At 39.3% G+C, this 6,000-nt stretch overlaps 1 protein-coding gene and 1 non-coding gene across 4 annotated transcripts in view; both read left to right on the top strand.

The window, feature by feature from the left end:
• The first annotated feature begins 1,609 nt into the window (after window positions 1-1,609).
• Window positions 1,610-1,692, top strand: trnal-uaa (transfer RNA leucine (anticodon UAA)). Its single transcript has one exon. It is a non-coding gene; the product is annotated as a tRNA-Leu (tRNA).
• A 3,500-nt stretch (window positions 1,693-5,192) lies between these two features.
• Window positions 5,193-6,000, top strand: part of utrn (utrophin) — a 201,381-nt gene continuing 200,573 nt past the window's right edge. For all 3 annotated transcript variants that reach the window (XM_085431917.1, XM_085431918.1, XM_085431915.1), the window contains exon 1: window positions 5,193-5,610. The gene's annotated coding sequence lies outside the window, so the exon portion shown is untranslated. The remainder of the gene's footprint in view (window positions 5,611-6,000) is intronic.

Here is a 6,000-nt window from a genome sequence, read left to right as displayed (position 1 = left end):
CTTACTAATAGAAGATCAATAGAAGATTGGAAGAATTGTTTGGTCTGATTAACCCTCAATTTCTTCCACAATATATGGTTGGTAGGGCAGAATTTATGGTGAACAACATGAAAGATTGTTCCATCCTGCACGTATCAATTATTCAGACTGCTGCTGATGTAATCAACTAATTCCATGAAGAATTGAAGAAGTTATGAAGGAAAAAGAGGGGTTCATGTTAATACTAGCAAGGTGTACCTAAATGGTGAGTGCATATTTGACATATTCAAGCTTCCATCTATCATTTTCTTCAGCTTATCCGGTCTGTTCAGCATCCTAAGCTTTAAATGTAATATTTAGATGTACCTATTAACACTTAGTATTTCAATTTAAATTTCATTTTTGAATGTAAGATCGAACATTCGCTGTTATTTGAAAAAAAAAATTGCTGGAAATCTGCTAAAAATGAGAAAAACGCACCCTGAATCTTTGTATAATATTTGGAACTTTTTGGAATTAAATCCTGTAGTTATTTCAAGAATAGCTCAGTGCACAAGACAAGGCAACAACAGCCATGCGAATAGATGCAGTCAGTTTCTACTCCACAAACTAGATGCCAAACTGAAGTTTCCTATCTCGGCCATTTGGAGTCAGACTGTGTGCACGTCTAACTGCTTTTTGCTTTTTAAAACTATGCATAATAGCTTATGTATGATCAAAATTCAAAGTTTAATTTCCGTACCAGTTAGCAGTATTTAGATTTTATTTTCAAAACAGTTTAATCTCAAAATAACATTTCGAGTTCAGTCTCGAAATTTCATCTTTATGGTCAAAATGAACAATAATATTTATTTTTTTCTTAATGTGGCCCTATACTATAGTTTTTTTGTTTTCGTTTTTTTCGTTTTTCAAATATAGAATGAAATATCCCTGATGGCGCCTGTCCCGTTAATGCCCCACTCACTCAGATCCACATACACCTAGCAAGACTAGCTGTCATTCAGTCTCCGAAGTTTCTACGGACTTTATTTGGCAACTTATTCTCCGTGACTTCGTAATTTAGAGATTTGTTGTGCGGTATCGGTGTTTCGCTTTGCTTCGAGGTTTTGTTTGGCTGCAATGCGCAGCTAAACACGCTACTGTGTATTTACAATATAGAAGTTGTACGCCTGCTATAACTTCTGCTACGGGTTAGCATACGCTAATGTTATTATGCGGGTTCTAATTTGAGAGAGCGGTTCACAGGAATTCGAATGGAATGGAAGCAATTAACCCAAGTATGCGAGCTGGTATATATATGTGTGTGTGTGTGTGTGTGTGTATATTTTAGGGTTTTTTTTTGTAAATACAAGCCACCTTAAGGATAGCGGTAGTTTTATTTCAAGCTTTTGAGGTCGAGCTTGTCGTTAGCATGACAGTAAATGACTTAGCTGCTAGCTACTAGCAGCGGTAATGTCAATTGTTTAGACCAGTATGTTTGTTTGCTATTGTTTATCTCGTCGGCTTACGCTGCTATGCATTGCTAGCTTCGTGCCAATTTAATGACTAAGTCTAGAATACATAATGATTAACGGTATTTGGATGTGTTGAGTTTTACAAGTGTGGGGATGTGTTGGGGTACGGTGTATATACCAGGATGGCCGAGTGGTTAAGGCGTTGGACTTAAGATCCAATGGACATATGTCCGCGTGGGTTCGAACCCCACTCCTGGTAAATTTATTTTGTTGATGTATTGGAAGGTTTGCGTCACATAACATAAACAAAGAAACAGTTCTGTTACATTATAAGCGAGACCGAGGCAAAACAGAGAGCACTGATGATAAAGAGCTTATAGTTGCAGATGTGGTAGCTGCGTATGCATCGTCTTGTATTATTTCCACCGAATGCAACAATTTCAGCTCCGTTTAAAATTGCACTTTTTAACAGTTCTCCCATTTTGTAATTAGTTATTTAAAAAATACACATTTTTTTTCAGCCAATTTCTTTTGATAATAACAGTTTTCCTCTAAGTTAACAGATTTGCAGCAGTCTATTGGTAATAAAACGGTGCTGAAAATCGCGGGCGCTAAAATAGTGTCGTATTACAAAGCCAGCCGCCAGCTTGCGGTTAACCCAAGTATCCAAACATTACTTGGAGAATTAGGAAGGTTGGTTTAAATTCTGATTATCCGTCTGATTATTACTTGTTTAAGGCGTAACCCGACGTGCACCACTCTAGAAATGCAGCTACACCCCCATTGACGGAACTCTTGTGACTGGCTTGTTCAGTGAGATCGTTTCCTCTTGTGAATTTCGCCGCAGTTTTTGGATTTATCAGTGAAAGAATAACAAGAATTATCTCAATATAAGGTATAATAATCATAGCGTCAATATAAAAACTCACAAAATTAGGCAAATTAATGCAAGGAGAAACTGAAACTGAGTGAGTGAATGTACAAAGTAGTGGAAAAACTGAGGGACAACAGAGGCAGCAGAAATTGCAAGAAATATAACTAAATATAATGTAGGTGCAGTTAACGCAGAGTCAAAACAGGTAATTTCTTTATAACTCAGGATTGGGAAATCCTGTTGATTACAGTCTATTTATCAATATAAGTTTAGTAGTAGTAATATAAGATATTAGACATAAAAAATTGAAACATCAGAAATAACTTTTTGGCACACCAGCATCTGTAAATTACTTAGGATATACTAAGATTATCCACAGAAGTTTAAAACTAGATCTTAGCAAAGCACATTGCATTACTAAATCTTTCAGGAGTAGTTGCGTGATTAGGACAGAAGAGGGCACTTTAACGCCTTCTTGTAGTTTCTGGGCTGGAGTTCAGCACTGGCCCAGAGGAGGCCTGCACACACTCACCCCTGTAATTTCACAGCCAGGGCGATGCCTTAGATCCATCGATACCCAGTCATCTGCATATGCCACCGGAAAGGCTTGACAGAAAATAGCTGCAAGCAGTACTCAACAGTTTGGTGCACTGTAGTCATGCAGCCTTATAAATACTTCTCAACTTCACAAACATGGTGAGTGTGTAACTATGAATCATGTTTAGCAAATTGGGGTAAATTGAGGAAGAATTACTGTGTGTAAAAATCGCTAATGGGGCCTTACATACTAAAGATTTCCTGGTCTTAGACCATATTTTGTCCCCTTCCTCCCTCTTTTTTTTCACTGACAAACGCATATGCTGTCACTTGATACGTTTTTGAGGCATTAATAGAGCACTGATTTGTGAAATTGAGCCTCTTCTTTAGGCTGCGTGAGGAAGCATCCACAAAAGAGGCCCGACAACTGAGACGCAGAGGGAGAAGGATGAGGGCATACAATGGCAGATCAACATCTCAACATCCCCCAAAGCCTCAGAGACTTTTTCTAATGGGGTCTAATCTATTATTCAGTCCCCTCAGACACGGGAAAAGTTGTTGTTTTCAGGCCGACATAACTCACTATCACAACATGAAACCTGAGACATCAGGGGTGGAGGGGTGTGTATGGTAACGATTGTTGCTGTTGTATGTATTAACTTTCTTATTATTTTTTCCATTTAAGCCGTGGCCATAAATAAGGGTTTGATTCTTATTTTACTTGTCATTATTTATGTTTTAAACTTGATTATCTGTTTGTCTTCCTGTCTTGTTTTGTTTGTAGTTGTGTATCAAAGCTGCTATATGAATAAAGTTGGTTATTGAGGAGAAACCTGTTTTGTGTGTTGATTGAAAAAAGCAACATATGTTTTGTTGGAGCTTTGCTGGTTGTAATTTTGAATTAAACTAGAAAAAACCCACACACAAACACACATTTTGGGGATTTTACACTGTACCTGGGTGCCCAGTAATTCCCAGGATTTGTTTATGGGCTGAAATACTCAATAAAGTGATAAGCAGCCAGGCGTGGAATGCAGTTACTCTTTCCAGGAAGTGCATCTTTGGGGTACCTGTCCATTTCTATGCATCTTATACATTCTGTCCCTCTTCCTTTTACATGACTGTACTTACTATTTCGCTGAGTCATCATTTCCTTTGTGATAAAGCTTATAGTTAGGGCTGGGTCAGGTGACCCTGAAGCATATCTTAGTTATTCTGTTCTAGACTAAGGTTGCTGGGGTACTTCCTGTGATCCATTCAGCATTTCTTCTCTAGATTTCTTTTCATTCCCCAGGTGTTTATATACCACTGCTGCAGGCTATTAATTCTTGTCCTGTCTCTTGCATAGTCTCTGTGCATCACATCTCCTTTTTCTCTTCTCTTTACCCTCACCTCTTAACCAGTATTAGCAGATGACTGAGCCTGGTTCTGCTGGAGGTCTCTTTTCTTGCAAGGGAGTTTTTCCTCCCCGCATTTGCCTAATGCTTGCTCACAGGGGGTTATCGGAGGGTTTCTCTTTAATACCGCAGGGGTCTTTACCTTACAGTGTAAGGTACAGTGTCTGATTTGTTGGTATATAAATAAAAATGAATCACTTTGCTTGCTCTGCCAGTGAAATATTTAGTGTTAATAAATAAAACTACCCAAAATATAGGTCAAATGAAATGCCCCTCTTAATGCATCAATAGCAATATTATAATATGATATACAATCAAGCATTGGTACGGACCAGTTTGTAGAGACAACAAATCTGTAGGTGTCTAAATACAACCATTAATGCAGAGAGTTCAATTAATTAAATGGGTCACATTGCCCACATGCTGCAATAAAACAAATCTCTCTGATCCAGCGTCAGGCTTTAGTCAGTTTGCGTTCCCTTTAGGTGGAAAGGCGTGGAAACTGTTTTTCCACCGTCCATTATTTCTCCTGGCTTAGTGTTTCTATTAAAGTTTGTGTTTCCCCGTGAGAGTCATAGGTTTTGTTAGAATTACATCACGTGACGGCCACCGCGCCATGTTTCCATCTCAGACTCAGGAAAACTTTTACAGCCAGAGGGACACGCTACAGAGCGAAATCAAGTCACCCAGAGGGGCCAATGTAGTTCCGATATATGCCTTCAAAATAAGTCCTCGGTTGTTGCAACGTGAGTCGGTTATTAGGATTGAGTCTATTATCCGGTGAATATATCATTTTCCATCTATAAAACTATTATTTCGTTTATTTCCGACGCCTCAGTAACAATATAACACTGCGAGGAACTGCTTTAGTTCTTTGACTATTTTATTTTGAAAGACAGCGCTACCGTTTCCGTTGCATTTAGCTTGCTGTTTGCGTCAGTGTATGTAACAGGGAGAAAGAGTGGAGAAAAGCAACAGGAACAAAAGTTGTGGACCTGAGTGAACAGCTCTGCGGTGCTCACCCGTGAAATGTTGTAACCAGCTCTCCGTTTGCAACAGACAGCTAGCCGTGTGCTTTGGTAGACGACGGTGGCCTCACCTTGCATTGCGTTGCCAAAAGGCGTCTCTTGAAGCTTTTTTGGCACATCGCGGAGACTGGATGCGCTCGGGGACGGTTCTCTTTGGTTAACGTCAGCTAAGTTTTAACGCTAGTTAGTGGGGAAAGACGCCTCGTTTCTCGTAGAAAATGCCTTAGATGAATTAGATCCACGCAGATTTAATTCATTTTACCCTGTTTGTCCATCCGTACTCGACACGTTTTGGACTTGCTCTGAGGGAACACGTCTCCTGACCCTTGGTGACAGCAGAGGTGAGTGATTGGATCCACGAAAACGCCCATGACCTGTAGTGCTCATCACTATGGTACGTTATTGTGAAGTTCGCTATCGGATTTAATTGTAAAAGGAGCCACTGAGAGAGAAAAGTTTGAAATTAAATGGGATAAGAAAAAAAAAATCACAGTAATCTTGCAGTGAGTTGGCTGAGGGGTGGTGCAGCACTAAACAAAAATTCCCAAACTGCCGCAGTCATACCTAAGAGATAAAACATTAACTAAAACAAGACTATCATTGATTCACTGTTTAAAAGTCACTTGGTATATTTTGTAAGGATCGCGCTAGTCCCGTCAGATTATCCATATATATGCGTGCTTTTAAGCAGTTAATATGTGCACTTTGGTCCAGTCCACTTTGGGGCAAGC

Source organism: Copadichromis virginalis, linkage group LG15, assembly GCF_057382275.1.
Source record: "Copadichromis virginalis isolate Kocher_CV1m ecotype Utaka linkage group LG15, C_Virginalis_male_GT1.1, whole genome shotgun sequence".
Classification (NCBI taxonomy): domain Eukaryota; kingdom Metazoa; phylum Chordata; class Actinopteri; order Cichliformes; family Cichlidae; genus Copadichromis; species Copadichromis virginalis.
Note: the sequence above shows the minus strand (reverse complement) of the source record. Positions and strands in the feature narration are given on the sequence as shown.